Source organism: Somniosus microcephalus, chromosome 22, assembly GCF_052327205.1.
Source record: "Somniosus microcephalus isolate GS21.2 chromosome 22, FLI_Smic_1.0, whole genome shotgun sequence".
Taxonomy (NCBI): Eukaryota; Metazoa; Chordata; class Chondrichthyes; order Squaliformes; family Somniosidae; genus Somniosus; species Somniosus microcephalus.
In genome coordinates, this window is record NC_141008.1 from 50,104,239 (window position 1) to 50,129,665 (window position 25,427).

The 25,427-nt window shown below is 49.9% G+C and overlaps 1 protein-coding gene across 3 annotated transcripts in view; it reads left to right on the plus strand.

Moving 5' to 3' along the window:
• Positions 1 to 25,427, plus strand: part of bcas3 (BCAS3 microtubule associated cell migration factor) — a 1,023,442-nt gene that overhangs the window by 812,094 nt on the left and 185,921 nt on the right. The window lies entirely within an intron of this gene.

Consider the following 25,427-nt stretch of genomic DNA (forward strand, 5'->3'; position numbering starts at 1 on the left):
GCAGCAACCAGCCTGAGGGCATTTTTAGCACAGGGACTGGTGCCACCCAATTAAACATCTTACCTCCATGCTGTTCTCCATCAAACAGCCAGCTGATAAGTAACACCTGAAACCCTCAGTACGGGAATTGAGTGAAAAAATATTCCCCTCACCGATACCTAACAGGGCGCGATCAGCAAGGGCAACACTTGATGCCCTCAGAGCGGAAACTGAGTGGAAAAAATATCCCCGCACCGATACCTAACATGCACTTGAACCACTGAGAGCCCATTATCTCAAGCATTTCAAGTAAACACCTTTGTTAAAATAGAGAATGGAGGAATTTTAGAACAGTGTGTTAAATATGTCTGTTACTAATATTGACAGTTGAAGTAGTTGAACAGAGAAAGGAATGGGCCAGTATTGACCTTTTAAAAAAAAAATTAAAGCATTAAGCGATCTGGCAGCAAATTGCAGCTTCTTATGATTTCCTGACATTTATTACTCAGGGATTCGGACTTGCATTTCCAATCTTTTTTGTGAGTGCTTACAAGTAATCAGGCATTTAGCTAGGACACGTCAATTTCAGTCCAATCCCTCTAATCAGCACACACATGTATACAAGCCCAGCGCTTTACTATCTGTCCCTTGCCCCTGCCCCAGATCCTATCTGATTTCCTATTACATTAGACTTGGGAAATGAGGTAATCTAAAACTACCTGAAGCCATCAGGCATATCCTTAAAGACTTCCACTTCTCTGTTCAGGGCTGAGGTTACAACCCCACGACCCTAAAGGTCACAGGCCTGGCTCTCTTTTGCCCTCATTGATTCCACGGTATTGACCCACTTCCTCTGAGACACCCAGAAGCTTGTTGCACAGGTGATGAGAAGATGGAGACAGCACTCAACAGGCATCAAATTAGAAACCCTTTAATCGACAAGCACTCCCAAAGTTTCTAAGTTAAAGACCTTATTTACTGAGCGCTCATCATTAAACCCTGCATGAGTGACCAGCTTACTTTGAAGTCAAATAAGTGACTTCCCTTCATCCTCTTAACAGTGGTTCATGAGGGGTTTTTTGTTCTTTTTTTTAAATTGAGTGATTTGCCCTTTAATAAACCTGGGGAGGTCTTTAAGGGAAACATTTCTACTGGCAACATCAAGGAATCTTACTGATTTCCAGATTTCATTTTTGGACTTTTATCTGGCGCTTTGGTATCTGATGTTAGAAATGTGTGCTGGTTTTATTTCCTTTTTTGTTCTTGGAATGTGGGCAACAATGGCAAAGCAGTATTTACTGCCCATCCCTAGTTGTCCTGGAGACATTAACCACGCAGTGTGGTACTGGAATCATATGTATGCCAGACCAGGTAAGGTGTTGCATTTGTAAGGATAACTCAATGACAGCATGTAGAAATCAACTCGTGTCGTTTTAATGCCTGATCCAACTAACCCCTACAGGCCAAGGCAATCGAGTACCTATCACCAATGTCAGACATAATATAATGATAACAGCACTATCAAACTTCATGTGCTAGAGTAACTCTAATGCAGCACTGTAACCCAGTGTGCAGACATAACATAGGGGTGGTAGGTTTCCTTCACCTGAAGGACATTAGTGGACCAGTTGGGTTTTTAAGGACAATACAGCAGTGTTCGTGGTCTTGATAACTTGAGGAATTTGGAGAAAGTCAATTGAACATCAGGGTATGGTAGACCAGTGGTTCTGTTCTTGGACTAGCATATCAGAGGTCATAGTTGAAACTCCATCAAGTTTTTTACTTCGCTCTACCATTAGCAGTCCTGCCTTCAGCTGCCTGGGTCCTAAGGTCTGGAATTCCCTCCCTAAACCTCCCTGCCTCTCTCTCCTCCTTTAAGATGCTCCTTAAAATCTAGCTCCCCTCTCCTAATATCTCCTTATCTAGCTTCGTGTCAAATTGTATTTGATGATGCTCCTGTGAAGCGCCTTGGGACATAAAAGGCACTACATAATGCAAGTTGTTATTGTCATTTTATCTGGTGCCAGCCCACAAATTACCAAATCTACTGAAATCTATTTCGTATTGTGCTATGGTGGGATTTCAACTATGACCTCTGGGTTGCTAGTCCAGGACCACTGGGCTACTGTTCCCTGATGTTCAGTTGACAATCTTCAAATTCCTCAAGTTATCATACAGTACATAGTTTTCTGGGAAATCATCAGATTTCTCTCCATCTTGACCAGCTATACAGAACACAATGGCTTGAGAATTCGGGATATATCTTTTGTATTGTTGACTTACAAGCATGTTATTTCTATTGCTGTATATTAATAAAAACATATTATGCAATGATGGTACTGTTTTCCTTTGGGTAACTGTGCGTTCTTTTGGATGTTAGGACAGAGGTCCCCAGGAGTGTGTTGATAATTCTAGGGGGATCCAGAAGTATTTGGAGGGGGTCCCTTAGGATCATGTCAGTATTTGTAGAGGACAGCAGGAGTGTGTCAGTATTTACAGAGGGCTCCCTGCGGTGTGTCATTATTTGCAGGTTGCCCAGGCGTGTTTCAGCATTTGTATGGGCCCTCGGTATCAGTATTTGCTGGAGGCCCTTGGAAGCATTTCAGTATTTGTAGGGGCCTTCAAGAGTGTGTCATTAATTGCAGGGGGGGCCCAGGAGTGTGCAGGTATTTGTAGGGGTCCCCCAGGCGTGTGTCAGTATTTGTAGGGAGCCCCCAGGAGTGTGTCAGTATTTGTAGGGCTGCCCCAGGAGTGTTTCAGTATTTGTAGGGAGCCCCCAGGAGTGTGTCAGTATTTGTAGGGAGTCCCCAGGAGTGTGCCAGTATTTGTAGGGAGTCCCCAGGAGTGTGTCAGTATTTGTAGGGAGTCCCCAGGAGTGTGTCAGTATTTGTAGGGAGCCCCCAGGAGTGTGTCAGTATTTGTAGGGAGTCCCCAGGAGTGTGCCAGTATTTGTAGGGAGCCCCCAGCAATGTGTCAGTATTTGTAAGGAGTCCCCAGGAGTGTGTCAGTATTTGTAGGGAGCCCCCAGGAGTGTGTCAGTATTTGTAGGGAGTCCCCAGGAGTGTGTCAGTATTTGTAGAGAGTCCCCAGGAGTGTGTCAGTATTTGTAGGGAGTCCCCAGGAGTGTGTCAGTATTTGTAGGGAGTCCCCAGGAGTGTGTCAGTATTTGTAGGGAGTCCCCAGGAGTGTGTCAGTATTTGCAGGGAGTCCCCAGGAGTGTGTCAGTATTTGTAGGGAGCCCCCAGGAGTGTGTCAGTATTTGTAGGGAGCCCCCAGGAGTGTGTCAATATTTGTAGCGAGTCCCCAGGAGTGTGTCAGTATTTGTAGGGAGCCCCCAGGAGTGTGTCAGTATTTGTAGGGAGCCCCCAGGAGTGTGTCAGTATTTGTAGGGAGTCCCCAGGAGTGTGTCAGTATTTGTAGGGAGTCCCCAGGAGTGTGTCAGTATTTGTAGAGAGTCCCCAGGAGTGTGTCAGTATTTGTAGGGAGCCCCCAGGAGTGTGTCAGTATTTGTAGGGAGTCCCCAGGAGTGTGTCAGTATTTGTAGGGAGTCCCCAGGAGTGTGTCAGTATTTGTAGGCAGTCTCCAGGAGTGTGTCAGTATTTGTTCGGGTGCCCCAGCAGTGTGTCAGTATTTGTAAGGAGTCCCCAGGAGTGTGTCTGCATTTTTAGGGAGTCCCCAGGAGTGTGTCAGTATTTGTAGGGAGCCCCTAGGAGTGTGTCAGTATTTGTAGGGGTGCCCCAGGAGTGTGTCAGTATTTGTAGGGAGTCCCCAGGAGTGTGCCAGTATTTGTAGGGAGCCCCCAGGAGTTTGTCAGTATTTGTAGGGAGTCCCCAGGAGTGTGTCAGTATTTGTAGGCAGTCCCCAGGAGTGTGTCAGTATTTGTTCGGGTGCCCCAGGAGTGTGTCAGTATTTGTAGGGAGTCCCAAGGAGTGTGTCAGTATTTACAGAGAGCCCCCAGGAGTGTGTCAGTATTTGTAGGGAGTCCCCAGGAGTGTGTCAGTATTTGTAGGGAGTCCCCAGGAGTGTGTCAGTATTTGTAGGGAGTCCCCAGGAGTGTGTCAGTATTTGTAGGGAGTCCCCAGGAGTGTGCCAGTATTTGTAGGGAGCCCCCAGGAGTGTGTCAATATTTGTAAGGAGCCCCCAGGAGTCTGCCAGTATTTGTAGGGAGTTCCCAGGAGTGTGTCAGTATTTGTAGGGAGCCCCCAGGAGTGTGTCAGTATTTGTAGGGAGTCCCCAGGAGTGTGTCAGTATTTGTAGGGAGTCCCCAGGAGTGTGTCAGTATTTGTAGGGAGCCCCCAGGAGTGTGCCAGTATTTGTAGGGAGTCCCCAGGAGTGTGTCAGTATTTGTAGGGAGTCCCCAGGAGTGTGTCAGTATTTGTAGGGAGTCCCCAGGAGTGTGTCAGTATTTGCAGGGAGTCCCCAGGAGTGTGTCAGTATTTGTAGGGAGCCCCCAGGAGTGTGTCAGTATTTGTAGAGAGCCCCCAGGAGTGTGTCAATATTTGTAGCGAGTCCCCAGGAGTGTGTCAGTATTTGTAGGGAGTCCCCAGGAGTGTGTCAGTATTTGTAGGGAGTCCCCAGGAGTGTGTCAGTATTTGTAGGCAGTCTCCAGGAGTGTGTCAGTATTTGTTCGGGTGCCCCAGCAGTGTGTCAGTATTTGTAAGGAGTCCCCAGGAGTGTGTCTGCATTTTTAGGGAGTCCCCAGGAGTGTGTCAGTATTTGTAGGGAGCCCCTAGGAGTGTGTCAGTATTTGTAGGGGTGCCCCAGGAGTGTGTCAGTATTTGTAGGGAGTCCCCAGGAGTGTGCCAGTATTTGTAGGGAGCCCCCAGGAGTTTGTCAGTATTTGTAGGGAGTCCCCAGGAGTGTGTCAGTATTTGTAGGCAGTCCCCAGGAGTGTGTCAGTATTTGTTCGGGTGCCCCAGGAGTGTGTCAGTATTTGTAGGGAGTCCCAAGGAGTGTGTCAGTATTTACAGAGAGCCCCCAGGAGTGTGTCAGTATTTGTAGGGAGTCCCCAGGAGTGTGTCAGTATTTGTAGGGAGTCCCCAGGAGTGTGTCAGTATTTGTAGGGAGTCCCCAGGAGTGTGTCAGTATTTGTAGGGAGTCCCCAGGAGTGTGCCAGTATTTGTAGGGAGCCCCCAGGAGTGTGTCAATATTTGTAAGGAGCCCCCAGGAGTCTGCCAGTATTTGTAGGGAGTTCCCAGGAGTGTGTCAGTATTTGTAGGGAGCCCCCAGGAGTGTGTCAGTATTTGTAGGGAGTCCCCAGGAGTGTGTCAGTATTTGTAGGGAGTCCCCAGGAGTGTGTCAGTATTTGTAGGGAGTCCCCAGGAGTGTGTCAGTATTTGCAGGGAGTCCCCAGGAGTGTGTCAGTATTTGTAGGGAGTCCCCAGGAGTGTGTCAGTATTTGTAGGGAGTCCCCAGGAGTGTGTCAGTATTTGTAGGGAGTCCCAGGAGTGTGTCAGTATTTGTAGGGAGTCCCCAGGAGTGTGTCAGTATTTGCAGGGAGTCCCCAGGAGTGTGTCAGTATTTGTAGGGAGCCCCCAGGAGTGTGTCAGTATTTGTAGAGAGCCCCCAGGAGTGTGTCAATATTTGTAGCGAGTCCCCAGGAGTGTGTCAGTATTTGTAGGGAGCCCCCAGGAGTGTGTCAGTATTTGTAGGGAGCCCCCAGGAGTGTGTCAGTATTTGTAGGGAGTCCCCAGGAGTGTGTCAGTATTTGTAGGGAGTCCCCAGGAGTGTGTCAGTATTTGTAGAGAGTCCCCAGGAGTGTGTCAGTATTTGTAGGGAGCCCCCAGGAGTGTGTCTGCATTTTTAGGGAGTCCCCAGGAGTGTGTCAGTATTTGTAGGGAGCCCCTAGGAGTGTGTCAGTATTTGTAGGGGTGCCCCAGGAGTGTGTCAGTATTTGTAGGGAGTCCCCAGGAGTGTGCCAGTATTTGTAGGGAGCCCCCAGGAGTTTGTCAGTATTTGTAGGGAGTCCCCAGGAGTGTGTCAGTATTTGTAGGCAGTCCCCAGGAGTGTGTCAGTATTTGTTCGGGTGCCCCAGGAGTGTGTCAGTATTTGTAGGGAGTCCCAAGGAGTGTGTCAGTATTTACAGAGAGCCCCCAGGAGTGTGTCAGTATTTGTAGGGAGTCCCCAGGAGTGTGTCAGTATTTGTAGGGAGTCCCCAGGAGTGTGTCAGTATTTGTAGGGAATCCCCAGGAGTGTGTCAGTATTTGTAGGGAGTCCCCAGGAGTGTGCCAGTATTTGTAGGGAGCCCCCAGGAGTGTGTCAATATTTGTAAGGAGCCCCCAGGAGTCTGCCAGTATTTGTAGGGAGTTCCCAGGAGTGTGTCAGTATTTGTAGGGAGCCCCCAGGAGTGTGTCAGTATTTGTAGGGAGTCCCCAGGAGTGTGTCAGTATTTGTAGGGAGCCCCCAGGAGTGTGCCAGTATTTGTAGGGAGTCCCCAGGAGTGTGCCAGTATTTGTAGGGAGCCCCCAGGAGTGTGTCAGTATTTGTAGGGAGTCCCCAGGAGTGTGTCAGTATTTGTAGGGAGTCCCCAGGAGTGTGTCAGTATTTGTAGGGAGTCCCCAGGAGTGTGTCAGTATTTGTAGGGAGTCCCCAGGAGTGTGTCAGTATTTGTAGAGAGTCCCCAGGAGTGTGTCAGTATTTGTAGGGAGCCCCCAGGAGTGTGTCAGTATTTGTAGGGAGTCCCCAGGAGTGTGTCAGTATTTGTAGGGAGTCCCCAGGAGTGTGTCAGTATTTGTAGGGAGTCCCCAGGAGTGTGTCAGTATTTGTAGGGAGCCCCCAGGAGTGTGTCAGTATTTGTAGGGAGTCCCCAGGAGTGTGTCAATATTTGTAGGGAGTCCCCAGGAGTGTGTCAGTATTTGTAGGGAGTTCCCAGGAGTGTGTCAGTATTTGTAGGGAGCCCCCAGGAGTGTGTCAGTATTTGTAGGGAGTCCCCAGGAGTGTGTCAGTATTTGTAGGGAGCCCCCAGGAGTGTGCCAGTATTTGTAGGGAGTCCCCAGGAGTGTGCCAGTATTTGTAGGGAGCCCCCAGGAGTGTGTCAGTATTTGTAGGGAGTCCCCAGGAGTGTGTCAGTATTTGTAGGGAGTCCCCAGGAGTGTGTCAGTATTTGTAGGGAGTCCCCAGGAGTGTGTCAGTATTTGTAGGGAGTCCCCAGGAGTGTGTCAGTATTTGTAGAGAGTCCCCAGGAGTGTGTCAGTATTTGTAGGGAGCCCCCAGGAGTGTGTCAGTATTTGTAGGGAGTCCCCAGGAGTGTGTCAGTATTTGGAGGGAGTCCCCAGGAGTGTGTCAGTATTTGTAGGGAGTCCCCAGGAGTGTGTCAGTATTTGTAGGGAGCCCCCAGGAGTGTGTCAGTATTTGTAGGGAGTCCCCAGGAGTGTGTCAATATTTGTAGGGAGTCCCCAGGAGTGTGTCAGTATTTGTAGAGAGTCCCCAGGAGTGTGTCAGTATTTGTAGGGAGCCCCCAGGAGTGTGTCAGTATTTGTAGGGAGTCCCCAGGAGTGTGTCAGTATTTGTAGGGAGTCCCCAGGAGTGTGTCAGTATTTGTAGGCAGTCCCCAGGAGTGTGTCAGTATTTGTTCGGGTGCCCCAGCAGTGTGTCAGTATTTGTAAGGAGTCCCCAGGAGTGTGTCTGCATTTGTAGGGAGTCCCCAGGAGTGTGTCAGTATTTGTAGGGAGCCCCTAGGAGTGTGTCAGTATTTGTAGGGGTGCCCCAGGAGTGTGTCAGTATTTGTAGGGAGTCCCCAGGACTGTGCCAGTATTTGTAGGGAGCCCCCAGGAGCTTGTCAGTATTTGTAGGGAGTCCCCAGGAGTGTGTTAGTATTTGTAGGCAGTCCCCAGGAGTGTGTCAGTATTTGTTCGGGTGCCCCAGGAGTGTGTCAGTATTTGTAGGAAGTCCCAAGGAGTGTGTCAGTATTTACAGAGAGCCCCCAGGAGTGTGTCAGTATTTGTAGGGAGTCCCCAGGAGTGTGTCAGTATTTGCAGGGAGTCCCCAGGAGTGTGTCAGTATTTGTAGGGAGTCCCCAGGAGTGTGTCAGTATTTGTAGGGAGTCCCCAGGAGTGTGCCAGTATTTGTAGGGAGCCCCCAGGAGTGTGTCAATATTTGTAAGGAGCCCCCAGGAGTCTGCCAGTATTTGTAGGGAGTTCCCAGGAGTGTGTCAGTATTTGTAGGGAGCCCCCAGGAGTGTGTCAGTATTTGTAGGGAGTCCCCAGGAGTGTGTCAGTATTTGTAGGGAGTCCCCAGGAGTGTGTCAGTATTTGTAGAGTCCCCTGGAGTGTGTCAGTATTTGTAGGGAGCCCCCAGGAGTGTGTCAGTATTTGTAGGGAGTCCCCAGGAGTGTGTCAGTATTTGTAGGTAGTCCCCAGGAGTGTGTCAGTATTTGCAGGGAGTCCCCAGGAGTGTGTCAGTATTTGTAGGGAGCCCCCAGGAGTGTGTCAGTATTTGTAGGGAGCCCCCAGGAGTGTGTCAATATTTGTAGTGAGTCCCCAGGAGTGTGTCAGTATTTGTAGGGAGCCCCCAGGAGTGTGTCAGTATTTGTAGGGAGCCCCCAGGAGTGTGTCAGTATTTGTAGGGAGTCCCCAGGAGTATGTCAGTATTTGTAGGGAGTCCCCAGGAGTGTGTCAGTATTTGTAGAGAGTCCCCAGGAGTGTGTCAGTATTTGTAGGGAGCCCCCAGGAATGTGCCAGTATTTGTAGGGAGTCCCCAGGAGTGTGTCAGTATTTGTAGGGAGTCCCCAGGAGTGTGTCAGTATTTGTAGGGAGTCCCCAGGAGTGTGTCAGTATTTGTAGGGAGTCCCCAGGAGTGTGTCAGTATTTGTAGGGAGTCCCCAGGAGTGTGTCAGTATTTGTAGGGAGTCCCCAGGAGTGTGTCAGTATTTGCAGGGAGTCCCCAGGAGTGTGTCAGTATTTGTAGGGAGTCCCCAGGAGTGTGTCAGTATTTGTAGAGAGTCCCCAGGAGTGTGTCAGTATTTGTAGGGAGCCCCCAGGAGTGTGTCAGTATTTGCAGGGAGTCCCCAGGATTGTGTCAGTATTTGTAGGGAGTCCCCAGGAGTGTGTCAGTATTTGTAGGGAGTCCCCAGGAGTGTGCCAGTATTTGTAGGGAGCCCCCAGGAGTGTGTCAATATTTGTAAGGAGCCCCCAGGAGTCTGCCAGTATTTGTAGGGAGTTCCCAGGAGTGTGTCAGTATTTGTAGGGAGTCCCCAGGAGTGTGTCAGTATTTGTAGGGAGTCCCCAGGAGTGTGTCAGTATTTGTAGAGTCCCCTGGAGTGTGTCAGTATTTGTAGGGAGCCCCCAGGAGTGTGTCAGTATTTGTAGGGAGTCCCCAGGAGTGTGTCAGTATTTGTAGGTAGTCCCCAGGAGTGTGTCAGTATTTGCAGGGAGTCCCCAGGAGTGTGTCAGTATTTGTAGGGAGCCCCCAGGAGTGTGTCAGTATTTGTAGGGAGCCCCCAGGAGTGTGTCAATATTTGTAGTGAGTCCCCAGGAGTGTGTCAGTATTTGTAGGGAGCCCCCAGGAGTGTGTCAGTATTTGTAGGGAGTCCCCAGGAGTGTGTCAGTATTTGTAGGGAGTCCCCAGGAGTGTGTCAGTATTTGTAGGGAGTCCCCAGGAGTGTGTCAGTATTTGTAGGGAGTCCCCAGGAGTGTGTCAGTATTTGTAGGGAGCCCCCAGGAATGTGCCAGTATTTGTAGGGAGTCCCCAGGAGTGTGTCAGTATTTGTAGGGAGTCCCCAGGAGTGTGTCAGTATTTGTAGGGAGTCCCCAGGAGTGTGTCAGTATTTGTAGGGAGTCCCCAGGAGTGTGTCAGTATTTGTAGGGAGTCCCCAGGAGTGTGTCAGTATTTGTAGGGAGTCCCCAGGAGTGTGTCAGTATTGGTAGAGAGTCCCCAGGAGTGTGTCAGTATTTGTAGGGAGCCCCCAGGAGTGTGTCAGTATTTGTAGGGAGTCCCCAGGAGTGTGTCAGTATTTGTAGGGAGTCCCCAGGAGTGTGTCAGTATTTGTAGGGAGTCCCCAGGAGTGTGTCAGTATTTGTAGGGAGCCCCCAGGAGTGTGTCAGTATTTGTAGGGAGTCCCCAGGAGTGTGTCAATATTTGTAGGGAGTCCCCAGGAGTGTGTCAGTATTTGTAGAGAGTCCCCAGGAGTGTGTCAGTATTTGTAGGGAGCCCCAGGAGTGTGTCAGTATTTGTAGGGAGTCCCCAGGAGTGTGTCAGTATTTGTAGGGAGTCCCCAGGAGTGTGTCAGTATTTGTAGGCAGTCCCCAGGAGTGTGTCAGTATTTGTTCGGGTGCCCCAGCAGTGTGTCAGTATTTGTAAGGAGTCCCCAGGAGTGTGTCTGCATTTGTAGGGAGTCCCCAGGAGTGTGTCAGTATTTGTAGGGAGCCCCTAGGAGTGTGTCAGTATTTGTAGGGGTGCCCCAGGAGTGTGTCAGTATTTGTAGGGAGTCCCCAGGAGTGTGCCAGTATTTGTAGGGAGCCCCCAGGAGTGTGTCAGTATTTGTAGGGAGCCCCCAGGAGTGTGCCAGTATTTGTAGGGAGTCCCCAGGAGTGTGCCAGTATTTGTAGGGAGCCCCCAGGAGTGTGTCAGTATTTGTAGGGAGTCCCCAGGAGTGTGTCAATATTTGTAGGGAGTCCCCAGGAGTGTGTCAGTATTTGTAGGGAGCCCCTAGGAGTGTGTCAGTATTTGTAGGGGTGCCCCAGGAGTGTGTCAGTATTTGTAGGGAGTCCCCAGGAGTGTGTCAGTATTTGTAGGCAGTCCCCAGGAGTGTGTCAGTATTTGTTCGGGTGCCCCAGCAGTGTGTCAGTATTTGTAAGGAGTCCCCAGGAGTGTGTCTGCATTTGTAGGGAGTCCCCAGGAGTGTGTCAGTATTTGTAGGGAGCCCCTAGGAGTGTGTCAGTATTTGTAGGGGTGCCCCAGGAGTGTGTCAGTATTTGTAGGGAGTCCCCAGGAGTGTGCCAGTATTTGTAGGGAGCCCCCAGGAGTGTGTCAGTATTTGTAGGGAGCCCCCAGGAGTGTGCCAGTATTTGTAGGGAGTCCCCAGGAGTGTGCCAGTATTTGTAGGGAGCCCCCAGGAGTGTGTCAGTATTTGTAGGGAGTCCCCAGGAGTGTGTCAGTATTTGTAGGGAGCCCCCAGGAGTTTGTCAGTATTTGTAGGGAGTCCCCAGGAGTGTGTCAGTATTTGTAGGCAGTCCCCAGGAGTGTGTCAGTATTTGTTCGGGTGCCCCAGGAGTGTGTCAGTATTTGTAGGGAGTCCCAAGGAGTGTGTCAGTATCTACAGAGAGCCCCCAGGAGTGTGTCACTATTTGTAGGGAGTCCCCAGGAGTGTGTCAGTATTTATAGGGAGTCCCCAGGAGTGTGCCAGTATTTGTAGCGAGTCCCCAGGACTGTGTCAGTATTTGTAAGGAGCCCCCAGGAGTGTGCCAGTATTTGTAGGGAGTCCCCAGGAGTGTGTCAGTATTTGTAGTGAGCCCCCAGGTGTGTGTCAGTATTTGTAGGGAGCCCCCAGGAGTGTGTCAATATTTGTAAGGAGCCCCCAGGAGTCTGCCAGTATTTGTAGGGAGTTCCCAGGAGTGTGTCAGTATTTGTAGGGAGCCCCCAGGAGTGTGCCAGTATTTGTAGGGAGCCCCCAGGAGTGTGTCAGTATTTGTAGGGAGTCCCCAGGAGTGTGTCAGTATTTGTAGGGAGTCCCCAGGAGTGTGTCAGTATTTGTAGGGAGTCCCCAGGAGTGTGTCAGTATTTGTAGGGAGTCCCCAGGAGTGTGTCAGTATTTGTAGAGAGTCCCCAGGAGTGTGTCAGTATTTGTAGGGAGCCCCCAGGAGTGTGTCAGTATTTGTAGGGAGTCCCCAGGAGTGTGTCAGTATTTGTCGGGAGTCCCCAGGAGTGTGTCAGTATTTGTAGGGAGTCCCCAGGAGTGTGTCAGTATTTGTAGGGAGCCCCCAGGAGTCTGTCAGTATTTGTAGGGAGTCCCCAGGAGTGTGTCAATATTTGTAGGGAGTCCCCAGGAGTGTGTCAGTATTTGTAGAGAGTCCCCAGGAGTGTGTCAGTATTTGTAGGGAGCCCCCAGGAGTGTGTCAGTATTTGTAGGGAGTCCCCAGGAGTGTGTCAGTATTTGTAGGGAGTCCCCAGGAGTGTGTCAGTATTTGTAGGCAGTCCCCAGGAGTGTGTCAGTATTTGTTCGGGTGCCCCAGCAGTGTGTCAGTATTTGTAAGGAGTCCCCAGGAGTGTGTCTGCATTTGTAGGGAGTCCCCAGGAGTGTGTCAGTATTTGTAGGGAGCCCCTATGAGTGTGTCAGTATTTGTAGGGGTGCCCCAGGAGTGTGTCAGTATTTGTAGGGAGTCCCCAGGAGTGTGCCAGTATTTGTAGGGAGCCCCCAGGAGCTTGTCAGTATTTGTAGGGAGTCCCCAGGAGTGTGTTAGTATTTGTAGGCAGTCCCCAGGAGTGTGTCAGTATTTGTTCGGGTGCCCCAGGAGTGTGTCAGTATTTGTAGGGAGTCCCAAGGAGTGTGTCAGTATTTACAGAGAGCCCCCAGGAGTGTGTCAGTATTTGTAGGGAGTCCCCAGGAGTGTGTCAGTATTTGTAGGGAGTCCCCAGGAGTGTGTCAGTATTTGTAGGGAGTCCCCAGGAGTGTGTCAGTATTTGTAGGGAGTCCCCAGGAGTGTGCCAGTATTTGTAGGGAGCCCCCAGGAGTGTGTCAATATTTGTAAGGAGCCCCCAGGAGTCTGCCAGTATTTGTAGGGAGTTCCCAGGAGTGTGTCAGTATTTGTAGGGAGCCCCCAGGAGTGTGTCAGTATTTGTAGGGAGTCCCCAGGAGTGTGTCAGTATTTGTAGGGAGTCCCCAGGAGTGTGTCAGTATTTGTAGAGAGTCCCCAGGAGTGTGTCAGTATTTGTAGGGAGCCCCCAGGAGTGTGTCAGTATTTGTAGGGAGTCCCCAGGAGTGTGTTAGTATTTGTCAGGAGTCCCCAGGAGTGTGTCAGTATTTGTAGGGAGTCCCCAGGAGTGTGTCAGTATTTGTAGGGAGCCCCCAGGAGTCTGTCAGTATTTGTAGGGAGTCCCCAGGAGTGTGTCAATATTTGTAGGGAGTCCCCAGGAGTGTGTCAGTATTTGTAGAGAGTCCCCAGGAGTGTGTCAGTATTTGTAGGGAGCCCCCAGGAGTGTGTCAGTATTTGTAGGGAGTCCCCAGGAGTGTGTCAGTATTTGTAGGGAGTCCCCAGGAGTGTGTCAGTATTTGTAGGCAGTCCCCAGGAGTGTGTCAGTATTTGTTCGGGTGCCCCAGCAGTGTGTCAGTATTTGTAAGGAGTCCCCAGGAGTGTGTCTGCATTTGTAGGGAGTCCCCAGGAGTGTGTCAGTATTTGTAGGGAGCCCCTATGAGTGTGTCAGTATTTGTAGGGGTGCCCCAGGAGTGTGTCAGTATTTGTAGGGAGTCCCCAGGAGTGTGCCAGTATTTGTAGGGAGCCCCCAGGAGCTTGTCAGTATTTGTAGGGAGTCCCCAGGAGTGTGTTAGTATTTGTAGGCAGTCCCCAGGAGTGTGTCAGTATTTGTTCGGGTGCCCCAGGAGTGTGTCAGTATTTGTAGGGAGTCCCAAGGAGTGTGTCAGTATTTACAGAGAGCCCCCAGGAGTGTGTCAGTATTTGTAGGGAGTCCCCAGGAGTGTGTCAGTATTTGTAGGGAGTCCCCAGGAGTGTGTCAGTATTTGTAGGGAGTCCCCAGGAGTGTGTCAGTATTTGTAGGGAGTCCCCAGGAGTGTGCCAGTATTTGTAGGGAGCCCCCAGGAGTGTGTCAATATTTGTAAGGAGCCCCCAGGAGTCTGCCAGTATTTGTAGGGAGTTCCCAGGAGTGTGTCAGTATTTGTAGGGAGCCCCCAGGAGTGTGTCAGTATTTGTAGGGAGTCCCCAGGAGTGTGTCAGTATTTGTAGGGAGTCCCCAGGAGTGTGTCAGTATTTGTAGAGTCCCCTGGAGTGTGTCAGTATTTGTAGGGAGCCCCCAGGAGTGTGTCAGTATTTGTAGGGAGTCCCCAGGAGTGTGTCAGTATTTGTAGGTAGTCCCCAGGAGTGTGTCAGTATTTGCAGGGAGTCCCCAGGAGTGTGTCAGTATTTGTAGGGAGCCCCCAGGAGTGTGTCAGTATTTGTAGGGAGCCCCCAGGAGTGTGTCAATATTTGTAGTGAGTCCCCAGGAGTGTGTCAGTATTTGTAGGGAGCCCCCAGGAGTGTGTCAGTATTTGTAGGGAGCCCCCAGGAGTGTGTCAGTATTTGTAGGGAGTCCCCAGGAGTGTGTCAGTATTTGTAGGGAGTCCCCAGGAGTGTGTCAGTATTTGTAGGGAGCCCCCAGGAATGTGCCAGTATTTGTAGGGAGTCCCCAGGAGTGTGTCAGTATTTGTAGGGAGTCCCCAGGAGTGTGTCAGTATTTGTAGGGAGTCCCCAGGAGTGTGTCAGTATTTGTAGGGAGTCCCCAGGAGTGTGTCAGTATTTGTAGGGAGTCCCCAGGAGTGTGTCAGTATTTGTAGGGAGTCCCCAGGAGTGTGTCAGTATTTGTAGAGAGTCCCCAGGAGTGTGTCAGTATTTGTAGGGAGCCCCCAGGAGTGTGTCAGTATTTGTAGGGAGTCCCCAGGAGTGTGTCAGTATTTGTAGGGAGTCCCCAGGAGTGTGTCAGTATTTGTAGGGAGTCCCCAGGAGTGTGCCAGTATTTGTAGGGAGCCCCCAGGAGTGTGTCAATATTTGTAAGGAGCCCCCAGGAGTCTGCCAGTATTTGTAGGGAGTTCCCAGGAGTGTGTCAGTATTTGTAGGGAGTCCCCAGGAGTGTGTCAGTATTTGTAGGGAGTCCCCAGGAGTGTGTCAATATTTGTAGAGTCCCCTGGAGTGTGTCAGTATTTGTAGGGAGCCCCCAGGAGTGTGTCAGTATTTGTAGGGAGTCCCCAGGAGTGTGTCAGTATTTGTAGGTAGTCCCCAGGAGTGTGTCAGTATTTGCAGGGAGTCCCCAGGAGTGTGTCAGTATTTGTAGGGAGCCCCCAGGAGTGTGTCAGTATTTGTAGGGAGCCCCCAGGAGTGTGTCAATATTTGTAGTGAGTCCCCAGGAGTGTGTCAGTATTTGTAGGGAGTCCCCAGGAGTGTGTCAGTATTTGTAGGGAGCCCCCAGGAATGTGCCAGTATTTGTAGGGAGTCCCCAGGAGTGTGTCAGTATTTGTAGGGAGTCCCCAGGAGTGTGTCAGTATTTGTAGGGAGTCCCCAGGAGTGTGTCAGTATTTGTAGGGAGTCCCCAGGAGTGTGTCAGTATTTGTAGGGAGTCCCCAGGAGTGTGTCAGTATTTGTAGGGAGTCCCCAGGAGTGTGTCAGTATTTGTAGAGAGTCCCCAGGAGTGTGTCAGTATTTGTAGGGAGCCCCCAGGAGTGTGTCAGTATTTGTAGGGAGTCCCCAGGAGTGTGTCAGTATTTGTAGGGAGTCCCCAGGAGTGTGTCAGTATTTGTAGGGATTCCCCAGGAGTGTGTCAGTATTTGTAGGGAGCCCCCAGGAGTGTGTCAGTATTTGTAGGGAGTCCCCAGGAGTGTGTCAATATTTGTAGGGAGTCCCCAGGAGTGTGTCAGTATTTGTAGAGAGTCCCCAGGAGTGTGTCAGTATTTGTAGGGAGCCCCCAGGAGTGTGTCAGTATTTGTAGGGAGTCCCCAGGAGTGTGTCAGTATTTGTAGGGAGTCCCCAGGAGTGTGTCAGTATTTGTAGGCAGTCCCCAGGAGTGTGTCAGTATTTGTTCGGGTGCCCCAGCAGTGTGTCAGTATTTGTAAGGAGTCCCCAGGAGTGTGTCTGCATTTGTAGGGAGTCCCCAGGAGTGTGTCAGTATTTGTAGGGAGCCCCCAGGAGTGTGCCAGTATTTGTAGGGAGCCCCCAGGAGTGTGTCAGTATTTGTAGGGAGCCCCCAGGAGTGTGTCAGTATTTGTAGGGAGTCCCCAGGAGTGTGCCAGTATTTGTAGGGAGCCCCCAGGAGTGTGTCAGTATTTGTAGGGAGCCCCCAGGAGTGTGCCAGTATTTGTAGGGAGTCCCCAGGAGTGTGCCAGTATTTGTAGGGAGCCCCCAGGAGTGTGTCAGTATTTGTATTGAGTCCCCAGGAGTGTGTCAATATTTGTAGGGAGTCCCCAGGAGTGTGTCAGTATTTGTAGGGAGCCCCCAGGAGTTTGTCAGTATTTGTAGGGAGTCCCCAGGAGTGTGTCAGTATTTGTAGGCAGTCCCCAGGAGTGTGTCAGTATTTGTTCGGGTGCCCCAGGAGTGTGTCAGTATTTGTAGGGAGTCCCAAGGAGTGTGTCAGTATCTACAGAGAGCCCCCAGGAGTGTGTCACTATTTGTAGGGAGTCCCCAGGAGTGTGTCAGTATTTATAGGGAGTCCCCAGGAGTGTGTCCGTATTTATAGGGAGTCCCCAGGAGTGTGCCAGTATTTGTAGCGAGTCCCCAGGAGTGTGTCAGTATTTGTAAGGAGCCCCCAGGAGTGTGCCAGTATTTGTAGGGAGTCCCCAGGAGTGTGTCAGTATTTGTAGTGAGCCCCCAGGTGTGTGTCAGTATTTGTAGGGAGCCCCCAGGAGTGTGCCAGTATTTGTAGGGAGCCCCCAGGAGTGTGTCAGTATTTGTAGGGAGTCCCCAGGAGCGTGTCAGTATTTGTAGGGAGTCCCCAGGAGTGTGTCAGTATTTGTAGGTCGTCCCCAGGAGTGTGTCAGTATTTGTAGGGAGTCCCCAGGAGTGTGCCAGTATTTGTAGGGAGTCCCCAGGAGTGTGCCAGTATTTGTAGGGAGCCCCCAGGAGTGTGTCAATATTTGTAAGGAGCCCCCAGGAGTCTGCCAGTATTTGTAGGGAGTTCCCAGGAGTGTGTCAGTATTTGTAGGGAGCCCCCAGGAGTGTGTCAGTATTTGTAGGGAGTCCCCAGGAGTGTGTCAGTATTTGTAGAGTCCCCAGGAGTGTGTCAGTATTTGTAGGGAGCCCCCAGGAGTGTGTCAGTATTTGTAGGGAGTCCCCAGGAGTGTGTCAGTATTTGTAGGGAGTCCCCAGGAGTGTGTCAGTATTTGTAGGGAGTCCCCAGGAGTGTGTCAGTATTTGTAGGGAGCCCCCAGGAGTGTGTCAGTATTTGTAGGGAGTCCCCAGGAGTGTGTCAGTATTTGTAGAGTCCCCAGGAGTGTGTCAGTATTTGTAGGGAGCCCCCAGGAGTGTGTCAGTATTTGTAGGGAGTCCCCAGGAGTGTGTCAGTATTTGTAGGGAGTCCCCAGGAGTGTGTCAGTATTTGTAGGGAGTCCCCAGGAGTGTGTCAGTATTTGTAGGGAGCCCCCAGGAGTGTGTCAGTATTTGTAGGGAGCCCCCAGGAGTGTGTCAATATTTGTAGCGAGTCCCCAGGAGTGTGTCAGTATTTGTAGGGAGCCCCCAGGAGTTTGTCAGTATTTGTAGGGAGTCCCCAGGAGTGTGTCAGTATTTGTAGGCAGTCCCCAGGAGTGTGTCAGTATTTGTTCGGGTGCCCCAGGAGTGTGTCAGTATTTGTAGGGAGTCCCCAGGAGTGTGTCAGTATTTGTAGGGAGTCCCCAGGAGTGTGTCAGTATTTGTAGGGAGTCCCCAGGAATGTGCCAGTATTTGTAGGGAGTCCCCAGGAGTGTGTCAGTATTTACAGGGAGCCCCCAGGAGTGTGTCAGTATTTGTAGGGAGTCCCCAGGAGTGTGTCAGTATTTGTAGGGAGTCCCCAGGAATGTGCCAGTATTTGTAGGGAGTCCCCAGGAGTGTGCCAGTATTTGTAGGGAGCCCCAGGAGTGTGTAAGTATTTGTAGGGAGTCCCCAGGAGTGTGCCAGTATTTGTAGGGAGTCCCCAGGAGTGTGTCAGTATTTGTAGGTAGTCCCCAGGAGTGTGTCAGTATTTGTAGGGAGCCCCCAGGAGTGTGACAGTATTTGTAAGGAATCCCCAGGAGTGTTTCTATATTTGTAGGGAGTCCCCAGGAGTGTGTCAGTATTTGTAGGGAGCCCCCAGGAGTGTGCCAGTATTGATAGGGGTGCCCCAGGAGTGTGTCAGTATTTGTCGGGTGCCCCCAGGAGTGTGCCAGTATTTGTAGGGAGTCCCCAGGACCGTGTCCATGTTTGCAAGGGGTTCTCACGCCAGAAATAAGATATTTATACATCCTGACACCTGCTGACTGGGAGATATGTGGGTGTGTGGCCTGGACTGGACCCCCATTTTCTCCCCTTGGGTTTGTTTGCTGCTTGTTTCACTTGAAGGGTGAGCTGGATTTGCGCAGTTGGCCACTGCCTATTTTTCAGGGTCAGTCAGTTGTCAACCGGTGAGTCAGATTTTTTGAGTGGGCTTCACAGAAAATTGTACAATGTAAAGTGGACACCAGAGCATCCAAATGGAACTCCTCTGAAGGGCTGATTGGTAAAAGACTGGTGGAACAGTATCTTTTGGAAGATCTTAGTTAGGCTCCAGTTGGACTATTGTGTGCCGTTTTGGGCACCCCATTATAGAAAGGATGCAAAAACAATGGAAAAGATGCAACCTAGATTCACCAGGATGTAAGCAGGGATGCGGGGTTGCAGTTATGAATAGATCTTCAAGGCTAAATATAGAAAGTTCAGAGGAAAAGTGAAAAAGAAAGTAAGAGTGGCAAAGAGAGGGTATGAGAATAGAATGGCAGCTAACATAAAAGGTAAGCAGCCGTGGAGGAACGGACCTGGCCGGGAACCGGAGCAGAGGCCAGTAAATAAAGAGCGCGGTCGGAGAGGGGCCTGAACTCACTGCGAGCAGCCGAGGAGGAGCGGACCGAGCCGGGAACCGGAGCAGAGGCCAGTAAATAAAGAGCGCGGTCGGAGAGGGGCTTGAACTCACTGCGAACAGCCGAGGAGGAGCGGACCTGGCCGGGAACTGGAGCAGAGGCCAGTAAATAAAGAGCGTGGTCGGAGAAGGGCCTGAACTCACTGTGAGCAGCCGAGGAGGAGCGGACCTGGCCGGGAACCGGAGCAGAGGCCAGTAAATAAAGAGCACGGTCGGAGAGGGGCCTGAACTCACTGTGAGCAGCCGAGGAGAAGCGGACCTGGCCGGGAACCGGAGCAGAGGCCAGTAAATAAAGAGCACGGTCGGAGAGGGGCCTGAACTCACTGCGAGCAGCCGAGGAGGAGCGGACCTGGCCGGGAACCGGAGCAGAGGCCAGTAAATAAAGAGCGCGGTCGGAGAGGGGCTTGAACTCACTGCGAACAGCCGAGGAGGAGCGGACCTGGCCGGGAACTGGAGCAGAGGCCCGTAAATAAAGAGCGTGGTCGGAGAATGGCCTGAACTCACTGTGAGCAGCCGAGGAGGAGCGGACCTGGCCGGGAACCGGAGCAGAGGCCAGTAAATAAAGAGCGCGGTTGGAGAGGGGCCTGAACTCACTGCGAGCAGCCGAGGAGGAGCGGACCTGGCCGGGAACCGGAGCAGAGGCCAGTAAATAAAGAGCGCGGTCGGAGAGGGGCCTGAACTCACTGCGAGCAGCCGAGGAGGAGCGGACCTGGCCGGGAACTGGAGCTGAGAGGAAAAAATCCAGGAGTCCAAAAAACAAGGTGTGATGTCACAGGAAAGCAGGGAAGTGATTGGTTGGTCAGCATTTCTCTCTTTATCTTGGGCATTGGTTTAAATTAAGAGCCGGGATTAAAAACTAAACATTCAAAAGAGGGAGCTGATTGGTGAGTATCTGGTAAGTGTTTTTACTTGGCTTTCTTAAAGTTTTTAAGTTTATTCCAGCTAGGTTAGTAAATAGTCTGTTAATTGGAGGTATGGCAGGGCAGCTTACACCCATGGAATGCACATCCTGTGCCATGTGGGAGGTCCTGGACACCTCCCGTGGTCTGGACAACCACATGTAAGGGGAAGTGTCGTCAGCTACAGCAGCTCAAGCACCGAGTTACGGAGCTTGAGCGGCGGCTGCAGTCACTGCTGTGCATCCGTGAGGCTGAGAGCTACATGGATAGCACATTTCGGGAGGTGGTCACCCCGCAGCTTAAGAGTGTGCAGGCAGAGAGGGAATGGGTGACCGTCAGACAGAAGAGGAGGACCAGGCAGGTAGTGCAGGAGTCTCCTGAGCCCATCTTGCTCACCAACCAATATTTGGTGCTGAGTACTGGTGAGGTCGATGGTTCCTCTGGGGAGTGCAGCCAGAGCCAAGTCCACAGCACCATGGAAGGCTCAGCTGCACAGGCGGGGGGAAGAGGAGAGGGAGAGCAATAGTGATAGGAGATTCAATAGTTAGGGGAGCAGACAGGCGTTTCTGCAGCCAGGATGGTATGTTGCCTCCCTGGTTCCAGGGTCAAGGATGTCACTGAACAGCTGCAGGGCATTCTGAGGGGGAGGGTGAACAGCCAGAGGTCCATATCGGTACCAACGACATAGGTAGGAAGAGGGATGAGGTCCTGCAGGCAGAGTTTAGGGAGCTAGGGAAGAGATTAAAAAGCAGGACCTCAAAAGTAGTAATCTCTGGATTACTACCAGTGCCACATGCTGGTGAGTACAGAAATAGGAAGATAGAGCAGATGAATGCGTGGCTGGAGAGATGGAGTAGGAGGGAGGGCTTTAGATTCCTGAGGAATTGGAACCGTTTCTGGGAGAGGTGGGACCTCTACAAGCCAGACGGGTTGCACCTCAATGGGAACAGGACCAATATCCTCGTGGGAGGGTTTGCTAGTGCTGTTGGGGAAGGTTTAAACTAGCTTGGCAGGGGGATGGGAACCAAAGTATAGAGTCAATAGGGAGGGAATTGGAAAACAAAAACATAGAAAGTAAATTGGAAGGACAGAGGGAATCAAGGGCTATATAGTAGTCAACAAGGAGGTTTGCCTGTACTAAATGGTATATACTTTAATGCAAGGAGTATAGCGAACAAGGCAGATGAGCTGAGGGCACAGGTAGATACTTGGGACTATGATATTATAGCTATTACAGAGACGTGGCTGAAAGAGGGGCAGGTATGGCAGCTCAACAATCCTGGTTACAGGATTTTCAGACGGGATAGAGAGGGAGGTAAAAAGGGAGGGGGGGTCTCGGTATTGATTAAAGAAACTATTACAGCTGTGAGGAGGGATGATATGTTGGAGGGATCATCAAACGAGGCCATATGGGTCAAATTGAAAAACAAAAAAGGGGTGATCACACTACTGGGAGTGTACTACAGACCCCCAAACAGTGAGAGGGACATAGAAGAACAAATATGTAGACAAATTTCTGAGAAGTGCAAAAACTAAAGGGCAGTAATAGTAGGGGATTTCAAGTACCCCAATATTAACTGGGATAAAATTAGTGTGAAGGGTATAAAGGGTGCGGAATTCCTAAAATGAATCCAGGAGAACTTTTTTAGCCAGTATGTAGCAAGCCCAACAACGGAGGGGGCGGTTCTGGACTTAGTTTTAGGGAATGAAGCTGGGCAGGTAGAAGGCGTATCAGTGGGGGAGCATTTTGGTGCTAGTGACCATAATTCTGTTAGATTTAAGGTAGTTATGGAAAAGGACAAGGATAGACCAGGAATAAAAATTCTAAATTAGGGAAAAGCAAATTTTGCTAAGCTCAGAGGGGATTTAGCCATAGTGGACTGGAAACAGCTACTTGAAGGTAAATCAGTGTCAGAGCAGTGGGAGGCATTCAAGGAGGAGATCCAGAGGGTTCAGACCAAATATGTGCCCTTAAAGAAAAAAAGTTGGGACTAACAAATCTAGACCCCCCTGGAAAGAAAAAAAGGGAAGCGTATGACAGATACCGAGGGCTAAATACTCCAGCATCTTTAGAGGAATACAGAAAGTGCAGGGGTGCAATTAAAAAGGATATGAGGAAAGCAAAGAAAGAGCATGAAAAATTCTTGGCAAGTAAAATCAAGGAAAACCCAAAGATGTTTTATAAATATATTAAGAGTAAGAGGATAACTAAAGAAAGGGTAGGGCCTATTAGAGATCATGAGGGTAATCTGTGTGTGGAGGCGGGAGATGCTGGTACGGTTCTTAATGAATACTTTGCGTCTGTTTTCACAAAGGAGAGGGGCGAAGCAGACATTGCTATCGAGGGAGGAGTGTGAAATATTAGATGAAATAAACATAGAGAGAGAGGAAGTATTAAGGGGTTTAGCAGCTTTAAAAGTGGATAAATCCCCAGGCCCGGATGAAATGTATCCCAGGCTGTTAAGAGAAGCAAAAGAGGAAATAGCAGAGGCCCTGACCATCAATTTTCAATCCTCTCTGACTTCAGGTGTGGTGCCGGAGGACTGGAGGACTGCTAATGTAGTACCCTTGTTTAAAAAGGGAGAAAAGGATAGACCGAGTAATTACAGGCCAGTCAGCCTAACCTCAGTGGTGGGAAAATTATTGGAAAGAATTCTGAAGGACAGGATAAATCTTCATTTAGAAAGACACGGATTAATCAAGGATAGTCAGCACGGATTTGTTAAGAGAAGGTCGTGTCTGACAGACTTGATTGAATCTTTTGAGGAGGTAACAAGGAGGGTAGATGAGGGTAGTGCGTTTGATGTAGTGTATATGGACTTTAGCAAGGCTTTTGATAAGGTTCCACATGGCAGACTGGTCACGAAGTTAAAAGCCCATGGGATCCAGGGCAAAGTGTCAAGTTGGATTCAAAACTGGCTCGGAGACAGGAAGCAGAGGGTAATGTTTGATGGGTGTTTTTGTGACTGGATGGCTGTTTCCAGTGGGGTTCCGCAGGGCTCAGTAATAGGTCCCTTACTTTTTGTGGTATATATCAATGATCTAGACTTGAATATAGGGGGTATGATTAAGAAGTTTACAGATGATACTAAAATCGGCTGTGTGGTTGATACTGAAGAAGGAAGCTGTAGACTGCAGGAAGATATCAATAAATTGGTCAGGTGGGCAGAACAGTGGCAAATGGAATTCAATCCAGAGAAGTGTGAGGTAATGCATTTGGGGAGGGCTAACAAGGATAGGGAATACACATTAAATGGTAGGACACTGAGTAGTGTAGAAGAACAAAGGGACCTTGGAGTGCATGTCCACAGATCCCTGAAGGTAACAGGCCAGGTAGATAAGGTGGTTAAGAAGGCATACGGAATGCTTGCCTTTATTAGCTGTGGCATAGAATACAAGGGCAGGGGGGTTATGCTTCAACTGTATAAAACACTAGTTAGGCCTCAGCTAGAGTACTGCATGCAGTTCTGGTCACCACATTACAGGAAAGATGTGATTGCATTAGAGAGGGTACAGAGGAGATTTACAAGGATGTTGCTGGGAGTAGAGAATCTTAGCTATGAGGAAAGACTGGATAGGCTGGGTCTGTTTTCCTTGGAACAGAGGAGGCTGAGGGGAGACCTTATTGAGGTGTATAACATTATGAGGGGCATAGATAAAGTGGATAGAAAGGACCTATTTCCCTTAGCAGAGGGGTCAAAAACCAGGGGGCACCGATTTAAAGTAATTGGTGGAAGGTTTAGAGGGGATTTCAGGGGAAATGTCTTCACCCAGAGGGTTGTGGGGGCCTGGAACTCACTGCCTGAAAGGGTGGTAGAGGCAGGAACCCTAACCACATTTAAAAATTACTTGGATGTGCACTTGGGATGCTCTAACCTGCAGGGCTATGGACCAAGAGCTGGGAAGTGGGATTAGGCTGGAAAGCTCTTTGTTGGCCGGCGCGGACACGATGGGCCAAAATGGCCTCCTTCCATGCTGTAACTTTCTATGATTCTATGAAAAGTCTTCTTTTGGCATATAAATAGTAAACGGGTAGTAAGAGGGGGGTGGGGCCGATTAGGGACCAAAAAGGAGACCTACACATGGAGGCAGACAGTATGGCTGAGGTACTAAATGAGTACTTTGCATCTGTCTTCACCAAGGAAGAAGATGCTGCCATAAACATAGTGAAGGAAGAGGTAGAGGAGATACTGGATGGGATAAGAATTGATAAAGAAAAGGTACTAGAAAGGCTGGCTGTACTTAAAGCAGATAAGTTACCAAGAGCGATTGGGATGCATCCTAGGATGCTGAGGAAAGTGAAGGAAGAAATTGTGGAGGTACAGCCATAATCTTCCAATCCTCCTTAGAAACGGGGGTGGTGCCAGAGGACAGGAGAATTGCAAATGTTACACCCTTGTTCAAAAAAGGATGTAAAGATATACCCAGCAACTATAGGCCAGTCAGTTTAACCTCAGTAGTGGGGAAACTTTTAGAAACAATAATCAGGGACAAAATTAACAGTCACTTGGACAAGTGTGGATTAATTAAGGAAAGTTAGCACGGATTTGTTAAAGGCAAATCGTGTTCAACCAACTTGATCGAGTTTTTTGATGAGGTAACAGAGAGGGTTGATGAGGGCAATGCGGTTGACGTGGTGTACATAGATTTCCAAAAGGCGTTCGACATAGTGCCACATAATAGGCTTGCCAGCAAAGTTGAAGCCCATGGAATAAAGGGGACATTGGCAGCATGGATATGAAATTGGCTGAGTGACAGGAAGCAGAGTAGTGGTGAACGGTTGTTTTTCAGACTGGAGGAAGGTATACAGTGGTGTTCCCCAGGGGCCGGTACGAGCACTGCTTTTCTTGATATATATTAATGACTTGGATGTGGTGTACAGGGCACAATTTCAAAATTTGCAGATGACACAAAACTGGGAAATATAATGAACAGTGATAGACTTCAAGTGGACATGGACAGGCTGGTGGAATGGACGGACACATGGCAGATGAAATTTCATGCAGAAAAGTGTGAAGTGATACATTTTGGTAGAAAGAATGAGGAGAGGAAATATAAACTAAATGGTACAACCCTAAGGAGGTGCACATAGAAGATGATAGGAGCAGGAGTAGGCCATTCGGCCCCTCAAGCCTGCTCCGCCATTTAATGAGATCATGGCTGATCATCCAAATTCAGTACCCTGTCCCTGCTTTCTCCCCATATCACTTGATCCCTTTAGCCTCAAGAAATATATCCAACTCCTTCTTGAATATATTTAATGAATTGGCCTCAACTGCCCTGTGTGGCAGAGAATTCCACAGGTTCACCACTCTCTGGGTGAAGAAATTCCTCCTTATCTCAGTCCTAAATGGCTTACCCCTTATCCTTAGACTGTGACCCCTGGTTCTGGACTCCCCCGCCATCGGGAACATCCTTCCTGCATCTAGTCTGTCTAGTCCTGTTAGAATTTTATACGTTTCAATGAGATCCCCTCTCATTCTTCTAAACTCTAGCGAATATAAGCCTAATCGACCCATACGTCATTCCTGCCATCCCAGGTATCAGTCTGGTGAATCTTCGCTGCACTCTCCATGGCAAGAACATCCTTCCTCAGATAAGGCGACCAAAACTGCACACAATACTCAAGGTGTGGTCTCACCAAGGCCCTGTACAACTGCAGCAAGACTTCCTTGCTCCTGTACTCAAATCCTCTCGCTATGAAGGCCAACATACCATTTGCCTTCTTAACCGCCTGCTGCACCTGCATGCTTCCCTTCAGCGACTGGTGCACAAGGACACCCAGGTCTCGTTGCA